The 19,353-nt window shown below is 54.3% G+C and overlaps 1 protein-coding gene across 5 annotated transcripts in view; it reads right to left on the bottom strand.

Moving 5' to 3' along the window:
• The window catches only part of CASZ1 (castor zinc finger 1), a 160,642-nt gene that overhangs the window by 117,930 nt on the left and 23,359 nt on the right, over positions 1-19,353 (bottom strand). For 3 of the 5 annotated variants that reach the window (XM_015150580.3, XM_077974381.1, XM_077974389.1), the window contains one exon: positions 6,952-7,108. The exons of the other annotated variants lie outside the window; for them this stretch is intronic. The gene's annotated coding sequence lies outside the window, so the exon portion shown is untranslated. The remainder of the gene's footprint in view (positions 1-6,951; positions 7,109-19,353) is intronic. 5 annotated transcript variants of the gene reach the window in all.

The following is a 19,353-nucleotide window of genomic DNA, read 5'->3' as shown; positions in this document are numbered from 1 at the left end:
CAGACCTCTCTGTGCCTCCCCTGCCCGCTCCCACATGAAACATCGAGAGAGCGCCTTCGGGGAGGGAGGGCCGGGCACACACGCGACCTGTGAGTGGCGGGGCTGGTGACAGGTGGGTCTTGTTTTTTAATAAAGAGCTTGTTCCTAATCAGATCATGGCACTCAGAACTCTTCAAAAAGCTGCTTATTTCACTCTGGGTAAAAGCCAGAGTTCTCACAATGGCCTGCAAGTCCTGTGGGATCTGAGGGTCCCCCACCCTGACCCCCTCAACCTCAAATGGCATCTGCCCCTCACTCTGCTCCAGCCACACTGGCCTCCTTGCTTCTCCAACATGCCTCCAGGATCTCACACCTGCTGTTCCCCCTGGTGGGAACGCTCTTCCTACAGATATTGATTAGGTTGCCTCACTCCCCCACTTCCTTTCTGTCTTCACCCAAATGTCACCGTTGCAGTGACCCCTTCCCTGGGAGCCACATCTAAAATGACAAACTGTCCACCCACCTGCCCCTCACTCCCTATTCTGTTCTGCAAAGCGGCTCTTGTTTTCTCCTTCCCACGCGTCGCCATCCAGTACATCCTTTATTCCTTTTCCTCCTGTATCATTTGGCTCCCTCCATCCGAATGTAAACCTCACGAGGGCAGGACGTTGGCCTCCTCATTTCCAGCACCTGCAATGGCTACCCGCAGTGTCGCTGAATGGAAATGGAAAATGAATGGACAGAGGTGACAGGTCAGGACTTGGACCACCACCTCTTCTGGCTCTGAACCTCCGAGGCTGAGCCCTGGCCCAACCCAGTGGGCTCCTCAAGCACCCAGTTTCTGTCCCCTGACCCTACTGGACCCCATGCTTCCTCAGTCCTGCCCCCTAAACCAGGTGCTCCCCAAACCTTGTCCTAAGCCTTTTCACTACGATCATTTCCAGGGTCTTCTGAGGGATGTCCGAGGGGACCCATCTCTGTGTCACCAGACCCCCTCCCCACAGCTGGGACTGATCCTCTCTCTGCCCAGAGAGCAGCACGGGGTGGGACTCACAGCTGCTGCCCGGGCCCAGCTCAGCTGCTGGCAAACTCCTGGGCTCGGATTGTTTTGACTTGAGTCGGTGAAGCTGAAATATTGAGTCACAACGGCCCTAAACTTCATTACCAGCTCTTAACACAGATTACTAAGGGGAAAAAAAGTTGCTTTTAATTGCTTTTCCCGATTAGCATTTCTGGAGAAGAAACTAGTGTTTAATTACACCTTTCCTCCTCTTACCCCGTTGGCCACGGGGGTCCCAACCCAGCTACCAGAGCAAGACCCAGGCTCAGAAAAGCCCCTGCTCTGGGGGAAAGCCAAGGATCCGGACCAGAGAGAAAACCTGGGTGGTGAGCGGAAGGGTAGCAACCCTCAGGCCTGAAGGGTAGAGAGCAAGCGGCAGTGGTGTGGGTGGGAACGTGGCAGCATCCAGGGGTCCTGGGGAAGGTGGGCGGCAAGGGGATCACTGGCTGCCTCATGCCTCAGGGTGGTAGCTCTGGGCCTAAGGGCCTTCACCTGGACCAGGCTTATCCCTGGGTAGATTCCAGAACAAAAGCAGATAGGGGAACCTGGCAGGATACTGGAGAGGAGGAGCTTGAAGGTCTACACGAGGAGACGATGCAGTCAGGACTCCAGGACTCCTCCATGTGTGAGACCTGAAGTCGCCTCTCCGATGCCAGCCTCTCTCACTCTGGGCACTCAGGGACAGAGGCAGGGCGGAGGCGCTTCTCCCCTCGTCCACTGCACAGCGTCAACCCTCCCAAATCCATGGGTCGTCCCATCCTTTGGAGCAACTGCGTCACCCGCCGAGAAGTTCCCCGAGTAGCTCCAGACAGGGCAGGTGCCCCCAGCCCTTCCCAATCCCTCTTCCCTGGGGCCCGTGCATGGCGAGACTCGGGGGTTTCCTGCGTCTGCTCCGAAGGAGGGGGCATGGGGAGAACGGAGGAAGGAGGCCCAGGCTGGGGTGTCGGCACCACCAGGTGGAACGCTTGCCCAGATTAGAAATCAGGAAGATCAGTAACTCTTCCCAGACCAACTCCCAGCCACATCTCTGCTCAGCCCGAGGCAACCTTGGGGTCTACCCATCCTCTGGAGCACCAAATCACAATGGGAGGTGGGGAACCCTCCTGCTCCCGCCCCTCTGCATCCCCCACCCCAGCTGCAGGCCGTGGAGCTGCCAGCTTCACATCAGATCAAAGCCCTGGAGGATGGCATGAGAACTGTCCAGTCCAGTTAGGAGTGAAGGTCACGGATCTAGTGCAGACCATAGAGGCAGAAAGCAGAAAAACCTCCCACGCGTGCACAGATGCACACGCCTCCCACCCAGACACACCCTCCCCCAGGGTCAGCCCAGTGTTCTGAGGCCAGCAGACACGCCCAGGAAGACTGGCTGACACGCCCCTTGGAGCCAGGCAGAGGCACCAGCTGTAGGCCTGGGACAGCCCCACCACCCCCGCAAGCTGCTGCCAGCCTGCACTTCTGCTCTCTCCCATCACTGCCTCTGGAGGTCAGGCCTCCAGAGCCTCCTTACAGGGCCCGACTGCTGTGCCACACATTGCTTCCCACTTGGGACATCCCCGATGCACCCCCCACCCTCGCCCCCGCAAGACATCACTGGCCCTCCCTTCCTGTCACCCCCATGGAGGTCATGGACGTCAGGTCTCCAGAGTGTTCCTGGAAGGCTGGGCTGGCCCATATGGCTGGGAATACGTTGCCAGCAAGGGCAAGTGCTCACGCGAGCCTGGCAGCCGGCTGTGACAGCGTCACGCGCGCCAACCAGGCCTCTGGCTTGCTCCCGGGCTACAGGGCAGTGCTCAGGGAGGCAAGGGGCCTGTCCAGGGGAGCTGGAGATCACTGCTATCACAGCGTCGATGCTGGGAATGCCCGCCCCAACCTGGCCCTCACAGATGGTGTCAGGACCCAGGAGAGTGGAGCCTCATGTCAGAGGAACTGGGAAAAGGGAGACTGGCCTGGGTTCCAGGCGAGCGGGATACCGGGGCAATTCACACCTCTGTGTGTGGTAACACTGTTAGGATCCCTGCCGATGAGCAGGGGCTGGAGGCTGAGCCGGCCCCATGGAAATGTGGGGGCCTCAGACAAGCCCATCTGCCAGCCCTCACAGCTCATGACGAGGCTCTATATGACTCGGCACGTGGAAAAAGGTGTGCGGAAGCTCAGCCCTGAGCACACAGATCACATTCAAAGCCACAGAGAGAGAAACTCAGCCAACTTTTAGACCCAATCTGAGACCCAGCATAGAACCCAGGGAGCAAACACACAAAGCTGGCTTCAGTGCAGAGCCAGGGCCGAAGGGACAGTGTGTGTCCCGGCCCGCTCCCAGCCTCACTCCTGAAAACAGTGCCGGAGAGAAGCAGTTCCCTCCACAAGGAGCCCGATCCACTCAAACAAGCCTTTCTCAGCAGCCAGCATGGTTCCAAGATGGCGCTTCTCCCCTAATGCATGAGACGTTAACCCTCTCAAAGCTGTGGGTCGTTCTTGGTACTGTCGTGTTCAGGCCGCAGGAGAGAGAGGAAAAGACACAGAGCCACAAATCGGGGGGCACAGAATGCTGGAGTCATCCTGGGGCCCTCTCTTTTCCTTGCCCCATTGAATCCACCATTGAGTCCTGCTAACTCTTTCTTTACACACACACAGACTCTGACCCCTTCCCTGCCTGTCCACCTCCTCACCCAGCCACCATCCTCTCACACCATTGGCTGCGGCAGCTGCCCCTCTGGCCTCCCAGTTTCTTCCTTTGGCAGCCCCAACTACCTTTTTAAAACAAACATTGGCTGGGCACAGTGGCTTACGCCTGTAATCCCAGCACCTTGGGAGGCTGAGGTGGGCGGATCACTTGAGGTTAGGAGTTCGAGACCAGCCTGGCCAACATGGTGAAATGCTGTCTCTACTAAAAATACAAAAATTAGCCAGGCATGGTGGCATGTACCTATAATCTCAGCTACTCGAGAGGCTGAGGCAGGAGAATCTCTTGAATCCGGGAGGCAGAGGTTGCAGTGAGCCGAGACTGCGCCACTGCACTCCAGCCTGGGCGACAGAGTGAGATTCCATCTCAAAAAAAACCAAAAACCAAAAAACCATCACATCACTTTACCTCTTGCTCAAAACCCTCCAGTGGCTTCCTATCACCTAAGCATAAAATCCCAACTTCTCCCCAGGCATACAAAGCCCTGCACCTCTTGACACCCACCCCATCCACGTCCTGGTCACTCGGCCTTTTCTTCCAGTCACTGAATGCACTGAGGGCATCCTACCTTAGGGCCGTTAGGCTAGCTGTTCTCTCTTTCTAGAATATTCTGCCTGCTCTTCACTGATCTATCTACTTCCTGTCCTTCAATGTCAGCTAAATGTCACCACGTCCTTGAGAAACCACCTCTGAGCAGCCTGCCAGGAGTGCCAAGCAGTCACTTCCCATCACCACCTCCTACTTCCATTCTCTGCTGGCATCTTCCTTTTTTGTTTTTGGGGGTTTGTTTCATGCTGCCTCCCCTACCAGACTCCATAAGAACAGGGACAGTCTTGTCACCTCTGTTTGCTGGTGAGTGACTGGCAGACCCCAGACACTCTTCTCTTTTTTTTTGGAGACAGTCTTGCTCCGTTGCCCAGGCTGGAATGCAGGGGCGCAATCTTGGCTCACTGCAACCTCCACCTTCCGGGTTCAAGTGATTCTCCTGCCTCAGCCTCCCAAGTAGCTGGGATTACAGGCATGCACCACCATACGGCTAATTTTTGTATTTTTAGTAGAGATGGGTTTTGCCATATTGGCCAGGCTGGTCTTGAACTCTTGACCTCAAGTGATCTGCCTGCCTTGGCCTCCCGAAGTGCTGGGATTACAGGTGTGAGCCACCGCGCCTGGCCCCAGACCCTCTGTAACTGCTAGATAAATGCAACCAGCTTTTTTGCAGAGGAGCCTGAGGTGGGGGAATCTGAGCCAGACAGGGCCAGGCCTGCAGATCAGACCTGCACACAGGCTTGCCCCCTGGTCTGCATTGGTGAGGCAGGACCACTCTGAGACCATGGATCACTCCTGCCACAGAAGGCCCCTGCCTGGAGTCCAGCCTGGTCACTGGAAAGGGCTAAGTGAGAAGGGACTTGGCCATGATATTCTCTCTCAGAGCCCTTGGAGTTCCTAAGCTTCATTATCAAGTCCAAGACAGCCGATGCCAGGATGCAGGTGTCCCACCGGACCTGTGGAACCCATGCCCCATGCCAGGCACAAATCCCAGCTGGTATATGACCCCTGGGAGTCAACAGAGAGTGGAAACTTCAGAAAGGAAAAAGTGAATGGGCGTGTTTTGCCCAGGCAAAGAAGAAAACAAAAAGCCCGCCACTGAGAACAGAGGAGGCAAACATTACCCTCTCAGAGGGGAGGGGCTCCGCAGGCACTCACAGCCTCTTCATGGGCAGGGCACGGGGCAGGGCCGGGCAAGACCACCCTGAGGCTTGGATACATTTGGGCCTGCATCCCAAGATTCATGATCATCAGAGGAAGCAGAGTCTGTTAAGAACAGCCCGGGAAGGTGGCAGAGCAAACCCAGAAGACTTCAGCGCCACGAAACTCCCCCCACGGCCTTTTCCAGGTGACAGTCTAAACAGCTCCGGTGCTATCCAGGGCACAACGGCAGCACATCCTAAGTATGATGGACCAACTGCAGGGGCATGATCACATTCTGCACACCAGGAAGAAGAGTCGCAGCCATACAGTTGCCCCACCACAGCGACCCAAGGCCACTTTTGCATCTGATTTGCAAATCTCTGGGCTGTATCCAGAGCTAGTTCTCCGAGGAGGCATGGCCTGGATTCAGGCAGGTCTGCGGCTTCAAGGACCTGCGAAATCCCAGTGCGCACCAAGGCACCCATCTCTGCAAGCGCTTCCTCCCTGCAAGTTCGAAGTCCAGGGCTGCTGAGCCCAGCCCCAGAGGGAGGGGCAGGACACACCTGCCCAGGGCGACCATGAGGAGGAGGAGTGCAGGCAGGTGAACCAGGGACACAGGCTCCAGGTTGGCACACACAGGAACAGCAGCCCCCAGCCCTGCCCTCCCCAGACATCCTCTAGGCTCTCAGGCTCCGCCTCCATCCCTAGACCTTGCCCATGAACTTCACAAACACCCCATCCCTCTGGACTCGTTCCCTTGGGATCTCAAGAAAATACTGCATAATGACCAACATGCAATGAGTCACCCACTGTGTGTCAACCCCTCACCCCAAGAACTGCCACGTTTGATACCTGCAGGTAAATATCCAACAGTACCAGCTCCACAGACTACCCCTCCCTGGCATGAGTGACCTGCCTTATGCAAAGGGCTATTTCCAAGCCTGGGTCAAAAGGCACCTACAGCTTCTTCTCTATGAAGGGTCCTATTTGGGCCGGAGGACCACTGAAGAGGGCCTGATAAATCATCCCCAGGCCAGTTCCTACCACACATGAGCTCAGAGCAGAGCAGCCTCCGGAGATGGAGAAAGGTTGGAACTACTGTCCAGCCCTTCTAAGATGAAGTTCCAACCTAATGCTTAGATCTGGGAGTGGCATCTGATAGAGAATGGTCCTTGCCTACAAAGCCGGGGCACTGCTGGCACCATTCATTGTCATGCCATAGAAACACTGGGAAGATCCTTAAAAGGCCAGTTATGCTAACCTCTTTATTTCACAGGTGGGGACACCAAGATCCAGAGGGTAAGTATTGAGTCGATGACAAAGCCAAGGCCCAAATGCAGGTGCTGTGCTCCCGGGCCGGGGCTTTCTTCTCCACGCAACACTTTTTTCATTCTCACTGATAGTGCTTAAGCGACCGCCATTGGGATCAGAACCCACTGGGAAAGGTGAGTCTAGGCCCTACACAGTCTGTATCCTAAGAAGCAACCCCCAAACTGGCCACCCCACACTTCCTAGTGGCATCTTGGGAACCGGAAGCAGCTACCTTTGCATCCCAAGAGGCCAGGGTTCCAAGTCCATTCCAACACGCGCCACTGGGGAGTTGCAGAAGCCCCTTGTAAAGGAGGGGTCAATGGCCGCGGCAGCTGGGAGGGTGGGTGGGATGGAGGAGTCTTTGCCTTCAGTCAGCAAGGTCTGTTTGCCTACCAAAACGAGAGAGGAAAACACAAAAGATTAGGCTACAACCGACACCCACAAACCCACCCCACACTTGGGGTGTACAATGGAGGGCAAGGTTCCGACATCTTGTGTGGTAACCAGCCAGCAAGGTAAGAGATTCTTATTCCTGCCAATCAGCAGATGGCATTGCCATGGCACATACCATGCCTGACTCTGCAACCAATGCACTCTTCGCACAATTATTAGCCAATTGCTACGCAGTTGTCGTACCTAATAAAATAAGCAAACAGGTAGAAACAATAGTAGGCCAATCAGGTGCCTCCCTGGGTAACACAGAAGGATCACACCCAAAGCTGGGCACCCAGGGTGAAAGGTCAGGCCTGAAAATGGATCAAGCCAATACCGGAAACAGATCAAACCCATGCAACCAAACCAACCCTGGGCTCCCCAGCGCCTGCCCCCTCCAGACTTTCCCTGCGCCGGCTCCCAGCTGCTCCCCTGACCCCTGGGTGACCTTCTGGGAGTCTCTATAAAAGGAATCAACAGGTGTCTCTGCAGCGACCCAGGATGGTGCATTTAGTTTCTTCTGGCTTTCCTTCCCCACTTCCATTCTGGTACTGTGCCACTCAATTTCATAAAAAGAAAAGAGGGTGTGGGCCCATACCCTGAAAGCGGGTTGCTGAGATTCAGTTGCGATAGGTGTTGGGACAAAAAAAAAGTAGCCAAAGAAAGTTGGTGCCCTGCTACCGGCAACCTTTGTGTCAATTTAAACAAATATTGTGGTGTTTCTATGGTGATTCCTGTTTTGAATATCCACTACACTCACTTTTTAAAGGGCTTTTCCTGTTTGCGTTTCAACTTCAAACCTGTAAATATTTTCAGCATTTTTAGAAAAAAGGAGCTCATGTGCGTGCAAACACAAACACACAACCCGATCTCAGTGTACAACCTCCCAGTCTTGGAAGCCCGGCCTCGTGGATGTGAGGATGGGGTGCAGACAACCCAGAGGGGGTGCTCGGCCTGCTCTCCTGTCCACCCGGCCTGCAGAGCTGGCACCAGGAAGATTGCCACTGAAATCCTGGCCCTTTCCTTCCCCCTTTGCGGGAAGATCGCAGCAGCCACAGCAGCTCTGCGTTCCTGAAACGTGTGAGAGGGCTGGGCCCTGCCTCCGCAGGGTGGCATGGTGTGGGCAGCTGCCCTGCAGGTTCTCCAACTTGGCCTGGCCCTCGGAGTCCCCGGAGGCCTCGCAGGAGTGCACGAACCCCTCCCCTCCTGCTGCCCAAGGTTGGACCTGAGCGCGAGGGGGAGGTGGCTCTTGGAAGGTGACAGCTTCAGCATCAGCTCTGCCCCACCTCGGCTGCGGCAATGCCACCGAGACCAGCTCCCTTGGGGAGGCCATTGGGGTGGACAGCATCTACAGTCCAAGGCTTGGATCAGCCCAGCTCCCATCCCACCCCTCGGCGCCACACAGGGTTAACAGCGGGTTTCCTGGTTTCCATGGATTCCCGCCAGGCCCCTAATGTGAGTTTCGTGTGATTTGGGGGAAGTGGATTTCCTTTGTTTTCCAGTTTGGGAATATTTTTTTCTTTAAAAAAGAGGAAAAAACACTTTAATGGAAACTTCAGGGCCACTGGGAGACTCACTCCTCTGGGCTCTGAAACTCCCCTGCCTGTTAGTCCAGAATCCCCCAAAGCCCTGGGCAGCCCATCCACCCACAAAATCCCCCTGGGCTGGAAGAAGGCATGCCTTGGCCTACCTACACTCCTACTCCAAGAACGTCCATCTGCTGGGGGTCTCGACTCCAATATCCCATCGGAACGACCCCACCTAAAAGCGAGCATCTTGCATAGGAGGCTAACACGCCCCTCTTCCAGCTTTGTAAAACAGACATGTACATTCCCCAGAGAAAAGGTCAAGGGAAACACTTCTACCTCCCCAACTCCAGGCAAGGCACTGGCAAGACCAGGGTCTGACCACAGGCCAACAGTGAACACTCCCAGTGTTTCATGTCCTTGGCTCAGAGGGGGTTCCAGCTACGGAAGGAAAGGGGGTTCCAGGCCCTGGTGGGACCCTTGTTGGGCTTCGTCCAGCGGAGAGAGGGGCCTGCCCAGGGCAGAGGGTGCTTCTCAGCTTTGGCAGCAAGAACAACTGAATAAAGGGTGTGGCCAGGCCTCCTCCTCCTTCTCCCCCACAGTCTTCCCCATTCCTGCCATCCTCCAACCCTGCCAGGGCGTGGCCTTGCTCCAAGACTGTCCCCAACCAAGTGGCCTGACCCACTTACCAAACCAGGGCACAGGCCCCGGGGCCTTCCATGAACTGAGGCTCTCCCACAGCCCAGGCCCCGGGGGCCATGGATCCCGGTCAGAAAGTGCAGAGTGCAGAGGCCGGGTCTCTCTGACCAGCGGCTCCAGAGTGAAGAGGTGAGAAGCTGAGTGAGTGCGCTTACAGAACTCACAATGGGCTGAGAACCAGGAGACGTGGGTCCGAGTCCCAGTTGTGCCCCCTGAAACCTCCACGGGCCCTTAGACAAGCCTGCTAATCTCCCTAGGTTCATTCTCCTCACCAGCCAAACAGAGACGATGCCTCAGTCTTCCGTCCTACCTCGCAGGCTGCACGAAGGATGGACAAGGGGTGTGAAAGGGTGTTAACAAGTACTCTAGACATGCCTGGAATCACCACCACCCTCTTCTTCCAAGTCTCTTCAAGGTAACCTTCTGGAATCTACCCCGGGTGGCCCCACGCGCCCCGACTCTGCTGCTCCTACATCCTCCACCACAGCATTTACATCCACACTGGACTAAAGTAATTTGTTCACAAGTCTGTCTCCACCATTGGACTTTTAACTCCTCAAGGGCAGAGAGCGGATCTTAATGATCTGCGTGTCTCCAGCATTTAGCACAACAGCTGGGCGACCGTGGGCAGCGAAGGTGTTGGTGGAACTGAACTGGTCCCTGACTTCATGTCAGAGTCAGATGAGCCCCGCGCAGCTTGGTCCCTCTTCTCCAACCGAATGCTCCACTTGCTGTTTTCTTTTTTGAGATGGAGTCTCGCTCAGTCACTCAGGCTGGAGTGCAGTGGTGCAATCTTGGCTCACTGCAACCTCCACCTCCTGGGTTCAAGCAATTCTCCTGCCTCAGCCTCCCAAGTGGCTGGGACTATAGGCAAGTGCCACCGCACCCAGCTAATTTTTGTATTTTTAGTAGAGACAGTGTTTTACCAGATTAGCCAGACTGGTCTCAAACTCCTGACCTCAGGTGATCGACCTGCCTCGGCCTTCCAAAGTGCTGGGATTACAGGTGTGAGCCACTGCACCCAACCCTGTTGGCTCTTTTCGTGCCCATTCTGTTTAGCTCTCCCCAAGCCTCAACCTGTGCCTTGCTCTCTCCCCCTCCTCCATTAGCCCTGTGAATTAACAGCTCTCAGGTTCAAGGGAGCCCCTTAGTTACTTGATCCACTCCAACCAATTCCAATAAGAATGAACCACGTGCCTACTGTGTGCCAGGCGTCAGGCTGGGAGTAAGGGCAGGGCACACTGATGAGTGGCCTCTGCCCCCTGCCTATAGGCCGAAGTGAGAACTCTTGGTATGAACCAATCAGATGCCTTCTATCTGCCAAGCGCTGTGCCAAGTGCCCTATGCGCATGATCTGGCCAAATCTTTACAACACAAAGGCAGAAATGGTTATGGTCCCCGTGGATAGATTAGGGAGGGCAGGCATGGAGACACGAAGTGACTTGCCGAAGATCATACCGTGCACAGGTGCCAAAGCCAGGCCTGGGCTGACAGGCTCCAAGGCCCAACTCACTTAAAAGGTCATCCTCCTCCCCTCCCTGTGATCTCAGCAGCCACCCACAACTGATGCCACTGCCCCTCCAGAATCTCAGTTCTCCTGGCCTCAAAACAGGTCTGGACCAAGTCCCCCAGAGCCACCAGGCAGCGCTCACACATCACAATGAAAGGCTCGGGTGCTTCTGGCCAGGCTGAAAAGGGGGGAAAGCGAGGCCTGTGGTAACACTCGGCGAGCAGGAGGAAGCCCTGAACACATCTTCCAAATGGGGTCTGGGCTGTGGTCATACTCATTGCAACCTGTCATCTGACAGGATGGGGACAAGTAAAGCACCTCCATGCTAAGTCAGGAGGTCCTGCTGAGACAGGACAACTTCCGTTTCTTCTCTCCAGATAAGGGGAAAGCAAAAGGGCTTTATCTTTGGGGGCATGGGTCAGAGATTTCTGCTGCCTCCCCTCCATCGGAAGCTCCCCGCACAGTGAACGTCTGCCACGGAGATGCGCGATTGGGAAGCAGGGCCAGAGAACCCCCTGGTTTTCACCTGGGGGCATGTGGGTACGGGGAGGTGCCCATCATCTCCCCAAAGGAGGGAAGACACTGGGAAGTGGTAGGGAATGATTTCTATCCGAGAGCGTATGTGGTAGAAGATCAGCCCGGGGTGGGGAGAGGACAGAGCGCTAATGAGCAGATTTCATAAACCACCCGAGTGAAAACAAAAACACAGACGCGCACATTGCCCAACTCCAGGGCTGTATGGAAAAGGGGAAAAAAAAAACAATAAAAAAATCCACATCTTAATACAAAAATCCTCCATGATGTGTTGCGGCACGAAAGTGTTTTTCGCTGCATTTTTCATCTGTGATCTCACACGGCCCACGACGGGTACGCCCAACGCGGCAGGTATTCGACGGTACACAAACAGGGCAGACACACACAATGAGCCAAAACAAGGAAGGCCAACATGCAAATCGGTCCAGGCTGGCATCTCACGGCTTCAGGTGGCTTCTGGCGACGGCCTCATTGGACCTGAACATGGGACCCTTTAGATTTCTGAGGGAGAGAGAGATGGGGCAAGAACGCAGCTCAAGTGCAGAGGGCTCTTCATGCTCAGAACTCCCATCCAGGTGCTTGTGCGGCCTTTCCGCACTTAAGGTACTGTCCACTGTCCTGCTGCCGGCAGGGGACAGGGAGGGGACCCGCGCCCCAGAGGCCCTTCCTCCATATCACTCACCCCACGGTTGCTATCTGTCTCCTTTCTGTTCCACCCCTCCCCCCTTTAATTGTTGGATGAGTTTACAGAGCTGTGTGCCAAAAACAATCAACTCCAGGGAACAGAGTTATACAAAAAAGGGCGTGTCGCCAGAGGGAGACGGATATCCATGGAAACCACCACCTTTTCACAGCAGCCTAGGTGAAGCTTGGGTGAGGGGATGTGTGGGGGATGGGGAGACACGCTCCACTTAGAACAGGGCCCCAGAAAATGCAGGGGCCACTGATAATCTGTCTGTAGGAGCCAAATACCGTGCGGAGGGTCAGAAAGTGGAGTCAGTCACAAAACACACGTTCAGCACGTGCACACATGCACACACACAGGAGCATGCACACACACACACATATATGCCACTCTGCCAGACCACTGGGCAACTTGCCACCATGGTTAAGCACACACACTGTGGAGCCAGACTGCTCAGGTAGGAATCCAGGCTCTGCCACTCACAAGCTGTGTGGCTCTGGGCTAACGACTTTAACCTTTCTGTGCCTCAGTTTCTCCATCAGTAAAATGGGGATAATGATAGCTCCTCTGCCTACCGTCATGAGGATTAAATGGCTTCTTATGTGTAACATGCTGAGGAAAGTACCCTCGACCAAGTTAAGTCCCCTAGAGCCAACAGACAGGGCTCAGACATCACAACCAAAGCCTCAGGTGTTTCTGGCTGGGATGAAAGGTGGGGGAAGGTGAAGCCAGTGGTAAGACCCAGGGAGTGAGTAGGTACTTCACAGCACCACAAAGTAGGTGCTGTCAAGCATTTGATAAATCGATCACAAAGCCTAAACAAAGAGAAAGAAAGGTTTCTAGACCCTGCCAGAGTAGAAGAGGAAAATGTTAATAGTTCATGTTTATTAAGCATTGTGTGCTCAGGATTTTAATATATTAATGCATATACCCATCGCAAATTAATATCTATAACCTGCAATGAAGTAGATGATTCTCTCAACCGGAGAGTGGAGGATTGAAGAACTGGGACCCAGAGAGGGATGTGACCCACCCAAGGTCACACACTGGTACAAGAGTTAACCCCAGCTGCCCGACACCTCATCACGACACAGCTTAGCAAGGTGGGTGGGGAGAAAGCAAGGGAGGGAAGGGTTTTTGGGAGCTTCTCTTTCTGGACTGGCCTTAGAGGCAGAGTGGTGGGACCTAGACTCGCTCTTCCCAAACTTAAGAAGGAAAACAGATATCCTCCACGCCTGTGATTGCTGACGGAAGGAACGAGGAGCGGGGAAAAGATGGGGCCCGGGCGTCCACATTCCTCATGAGTTCCCGCCCCAGTCCCGGCTCCAGGAGATCAGTGATGTCCTCTGACCCTTCCCTCTACTCAGGCAGGCATCTCCAGAATCAGGAAGTCCCTGGAAGGCAGACAGCAGAGCTGGGGCCCCATCTCCCAGCAATGGAGGCCCAAAGCCTGGGACAGGTCCTATTTCCAGGTCACAGCCCTGTAAACAACCTGATTTTCCGCCTTCCCAGATCCTAGGCGGATCCCTGGAGGGGACAGGGTGGGGCAATGGGAGCACAGGCCTCCCCTATTGCAAAGCCAGGCCTCCCTAAGCAGAGGGCCGGAGGAGTCAGTGGCTGCCTGCCCCGAGACGTTTGGTCCACACCTGCTTGGAGACCAAGCTTGGTGGCTCAGCCCTTTCTGCCATCGACCACCCAAAGTCATTCAGATATTTCCTCTCTCACTTGCTTTTTAAAAAAAATTTAATGTTCTCTATAATTCATCCATCCCAGAAGATAATCGATAGAGCCCGTAATGAAAATCTGAGCCATATTTTATGAACCGCTGCGAGCAGAAAGGGCCACATCAGCAGGTCCGGTTGCAGCTCCCTGTCTCTGTCTTGCCCACTGCCCCGGGGATCACTTCTCCCGCTGGCCTTGCCCACAGCCCTCGGCCCACGAGGAGGGCCACGACCCCGGCATCACCCCAGCCCCCGATGCCCACTCCAACCTAGTCACAGGAGGGTCACCCACCATTGCAAGGTCTTCCTGGAGCAGCCCCCAGACCTGGGACCCCAGACCCCACCCTAGAACCTCACTAGTGTCTTGACTGAATCAGGAGCCTTCCGGGAGCTGAAAGACCCTCACAAGGAGCGGGAGGCCTGCCCAGGATTCAGGGAGCCAGGCCAGCCTCCACCATGGTGCCTCCCATGAGGCAGGCCACCCTGATCTCGGGGGGCTCCCTGAGGGGCCTCCGGGTTTTATCTTGGACCCTCTGCTCAGGGCAGGGTGGGTCATTATTGTTCATTTGTTTGTTTTTGAGACAGAGTCTCACTCTGTCACCCAGGTTGCAGTGCAGGGGTGCAATCTTGGCTCACGGCAGCCTCCGTCTGCTGGTTTCAAGAAATTCTCCTGCCTTAGCCTCCTAAGTAGCTGGGATTACAGGTGTGCACCACCATGCCTAGCTAATTTTTGTATTTTTAGTAAAGATGGGGTTTCGCCATGTTGGCCAGGCTGGTCTCGAACTCCTGACCTCAAGTGATCTGATGGGCTCAGCCTCCCAAAGTGCTGGGATTAGAGACATGAGCCACTGCACCTGGCCTATTGTTCATTTTTACTCCCTCAACCAAGGCCCTCCTCTCCCTGGACTCCAGCCTTCTGGGGTGAAGGGTGAGGAGGAGGCATCCTGGGGGGCAGGCACTGGAGTCCTGGGGGGAGTGGCCCCTCCTGCCCAGCCAGAGCCCATTGTGAGGGAGGGGAGGCAGAGCCCTAGCATCACCACTGACAGCCAATCAGCCGACTGGGCTTGCTCCTCCCAGAATCTCTCACTGCCAGGCACCAATCAGAGAGCACCACAGGGCAGGTGTCAGGAGGCAGCAACCCCTGGAGACCAATCAGAGCCCAGAGGATGCACCAACTTCCCAGGAATGACAACTCAAGCCAAGCTAGGCGTGGTAGCACACGCTTGTAATCCCAGCACTTTGAGAGGCAGAGGCGGGCGGATCACTTGAGGCCAGGAGTTCGAGACCAGCCTGTCCAACATGGTGAAACCCCATCTCTTCTAAAAATACAAAAATTAGCCCGGCGTGGTGGCGGCGCCTGTAATCCCAGCTACTCAGGAGACTGAGGCAGGAGAATCACTTGAACCCAGGAGGCACAGGTTGCAGTGAGCCGAGATTGTGTCACTACACTCCAGCCTGGGTGACAGAGCAAGACTGTCTCAAAAAAGAAAACTCAAGCCAGTAAGAGAGTGTGATTCAGCCACGCTATGGACCACTATGCAGCCCTTAAGAGACACTCAGAAAGGTGGGAGATGGTTGGGTGAAAACACTCCAGTGGCTGTGTGCTGGAGGATGCTGTCCCACACAGCAGCCACTGGCCACATGCGGCTACTGAGCACCAGACGTGGACAATGTGACTGAGGAACTGAATTTCCAATTTTACTTTAATGAATGAAAGTTTAAAGAAGCTAGAGGCTTGGATAGCACAGGTTTAGATAGATAACTCACCAGTGTAAAAAATGTAAATGTCTATTATCCCAAGATAGTGGGAATAGTCATTATTAATGATAATAACAGAAAGAGAAATAGTTAATTTTTTTTTTTTTTTGGAGATGGAGTCTTGCTCTGTTGCCCCGGCTAGAGTGCAGTCGTGTGGTCTCGGCTCACGGCAACCTCTGCCTCCCAGGTTCAAGCGATTCTCCCGCCTCAGCCTCCCGAGTAGCTGGGATTACAGGCACACGCCACAACACACAGCTAATTTTTGTATTTTTAGTAGAGATGGGGTTTCGCCATGTTGGCCAGGCTGATCTCAAACTCCTGACCTCAGGTGATCTGCCCACCTTGGCCTCCCAAAGTGCTGGGATTACAGGAGTGAGCTACCGCACCTGGCCAGAAATAATATTTAAGGGTGCTACGAGCCAGGCTCAGTGCTAAGTATTTTATATATGGATCATTACGCTAAATCAAGGACCAGCCTGAAAGATCTATGCTCTCAGTATTCCCACTTGACAGATGAGGAAACTGAGGTTTGGAAACACTGAGTAACTTACTCAAGGTCATACTGCTGGGTGGCAAAACCAGGGATTACAACCAGGTATCTCTGTCTCCCTAACGCACAAAACACATTTTTAAATTATTTTCTTTTCTCTCTCTTCTCTTTTTTCTTTTCTTTTCTTTCTTTTTTTTTTTTTTTTTTTTTTTTTTTTTTTTTTTTTTTTGAGACAGGGCCTGGCTCTGTCACTCAGGCTGGAGTGTGATGGCACCATCTCTGCGCACTGCAGCCTCCACCTCCTGGGCTCAAGTCATCCTCCTACCTCAGCCTCCCAAGTAGCTGGGACTACAGATGTGTACCATCACCCCCACCTAATTTCTGCATTTTTTGTTGAGATGGGGTTTCGCCATGTCACCCAGCAGTTTCTTGAACTCCTGAGCTCAAGTGATCTGTCTGCTTCAGCCTCCCAAAGTGCTGGGAGTACAGGTGTGAGCCATTGAACCTGGCCTAAATTATTTTCTTTATACTTTTTTGTATTTTTCAATGCACCGCAAGCATAACTTATAATCAAGGAGAAAAAATAGATTTTTTAAAAGGCCCTAAAAGGAGGTAATTCCTTTTTTCCCAGGAGCAGAGTGTACGAGGGGTTGCTGGGGCGCCAGCCAACTGGGCCCCTAGCTGCGGGGTGGTGAAAGGAGCCAGCAGTGCGGTCATAGGCCCCCTCTGTCCTGCATGCTCCCACTGTCCAGATGCCCTCCACCTAGGAGCCCCGAGCCCACAGATGATGCTGGGCCTGCAATTTTCCTGCAGTCAGGCCACCAGTGGGACCCAGCTTCCTCCCAGCCCCACCCCCAGTCAGTTCCTGACAGGTTTCTCTGCAGTTTTGCAATCATCACCTAGGTCTACATCTTAAAGAAGGCAACAGGCCAGGGGGCCATCTGCAAAGTCAACCCACGCCTCTTTTACCTCGGATCACCCTTTTCCACTCCCTTCCAGAAGAGCCAGTGCTCTCACGATAACGAGGAACACTGGGCCAGCAACCCAGGCCTGGGTCCCACTGTCTCCCCTGGCACGCGCAAGGAGAGACGTGCTTTTCCCAGGAGGGGCAGTCAGTGCCCCCAAGCATCTCCTCCTGGGATTGCATCTAGGTTCAGAACAAGGGGGACAAAGACAGTTCCCCTGTAAGGTCAGTGATGAAGGCAGAAGCCCCAGCAAGTACTGAGCCCAGCTAGAAATGGAGGCAGGGAAAGTTCCTAGTTGCGCCTGCTTTTTCTCCATAGCACCAACCTGGGGGTGCGGGACAGGCAGCAACCGCACCACTTGGTTTGGCTTCTATGGCAGCTTGTTTTTCCCCTGAGAGGCACAGATTGTTCTGGTTTCAGGCAGGTTGGGGAGGTGGGGCGGGCGGGGGATGGCGGCAGGATAAATGTACTTACTTAGAAGTTTTTTTTATTATTATTATGATTATAGATTTCTGTTTCCCCTCTGTCTGCAGTTCTGTGTCATTTCCAATCTACCTTCAGTTTCCTTTGGATTTATATATTTATTTTTTGGGGTTGGTTTCAGGTGCTTCTAGTTTATCAAACAATCAGCCCTGTGAGGTACGCTGGGTGTTTCCAGAAATTACATCACAAAAAATCATGCAATTAAAGTGTAAGGGAAAAAAAAACATAGCTGTTGCTTAATTTTGTATTTTAATTAGCGACTTATTGTAAACGTAGACTTTTAAAATGGAGGCGCCTAAGCAAAGCCAGTAAACAAGTTTTTCTAATGAATTAATTTCACTTCTTTCCTCCTCCTCCTCCTCCTCCTCTTCCTCCTCCTCCTCCACAGCCCAACCGTCAGCCTCCAGATTTTCTCTGTCCCCTTATTTTCTATTCCACTTCTTGATCTTTGCCCAACACATACGAGAAAAAGAACATCCCTGAAATAAAACTGGGGATGCTGGTACCCAGGACTACCCCTGGAACCCGCTTCAAAGCCTTGATGGTGAGGATGCCGGCTGAGGACCCAGCATGAAGTTGCCCGCTGTTGTCCCTTGTCCCATCCCAGCCCAGTTTGCTGCTGCCGAGCCCCTCTTGGCTGGCCCCCAGGGACCTCCCCACTCCTGTCTGTGCCCTGATCTCAGCAAAGGACAGAGAGACAAACCAGGAGTGGCAATGACTGCCAAGGCAACAGGGAGAGGGTGGAGCCACGTGACACTAGGGGGGAGCCTGCAGGAACAAGGTGAGGAGACCTGGAGAGAGAGGGAGGCTTGGGCTATTGTGAAACCTAAGACACCTCTGGTTGCCTGGAAGAAGGAGAAGGGGCACGGGAGGGAGGAAGAAGAGGCAGTCTGGAGCTAGGGAGAGAGAAACTGAAATTAGAAGGGTCTGCCCAGGCCACATCGCCGCTGGGAGAAAGAACACGTCCATCAGTCCCAGGCACCCCCAGAGGGCTAGACCCAGGCCGCCACTGTTGGCCACATGCCCCCATTGGTCTAGAGTTCTGCTCCTTCCCCCACAGAAACTTCCCGGCTTGAACGAGGGCAGGGTGTCCACCTGAGTGCCAGACAGGCGCATGCCTCCTCCCTAAAGCTATCATCTCCTAAGCCAATGCAGAGACACTGTAAAGGAACAGGTGTGCTTTACAGACTCTCTCCCAGGGCAGAACCCCACATTGGTCACTTTTACTTTGAGCATGAAAAGCTGTATAGGTGGGCTCAGCAAGGGCGGCTCCTGGCCTGCTCCCTCCCACCTCCGTACCCTCCTTCTGACTTAAAGCCCAATCTGGGACCTCCCCCTGCCATTACAGCAGGTGGCCTCATGACCACATGGTGGAGGATGGGGACTCCTGAAGGCTCTAGAACACCTGGTGTCAGAATCCTGGCCCCCACTCACTAAGATTCCCAAGGAAAGGAAGGAGGGGAGGAAGGAAGGACCACAGAGAGGAAGGGGCTGGATGCCCGTGTCATCAAGCACCGGTGGGAACCCAGACCCAAGCCCACGACAGATCCTGCTGGGTACAGCTTCAATCAGAAAGGAAAGCTCCCATCAAACATAGGCTGGGCAGGGATGTGGGCACTGAGATTAGGGATTTGGAAAACCATCTGAGGAACCTGGCCCTGGGAAGACAGCAGCAGGATTTAATACCTTATCCCAGCTGTCTGGTAAACACCCTGAACCATCCCCACACTCCGTTAGGCAGCCTCGGATCTTCAGGTGTGCCGGCAACGGGCAGGTAGAGACAGACGTGGGCAGAGACAGGAAGGGAGGGAGTGTGGGCTGGGGGAGGGGG

This window comes from Macaca mulatta, chromosome 1 (assembly GCF_049350105.2).
Source record: "Macaca mulatta isolate MMU2019108-1 chromosome 1, T2T-MMU8v2.0, whole genome shotgun sequence".
Taxonomy (NCBI): Eukaryota; Metazoa; Chordata; class Mammalia; order Primates; family Cercopithecidae; genus Macaca; species Macaca mulatta.
Note: the sequence above shows the minus strand (reverse complement) of the source record. Positions and strands in the feature narration are given on the sequence as shown.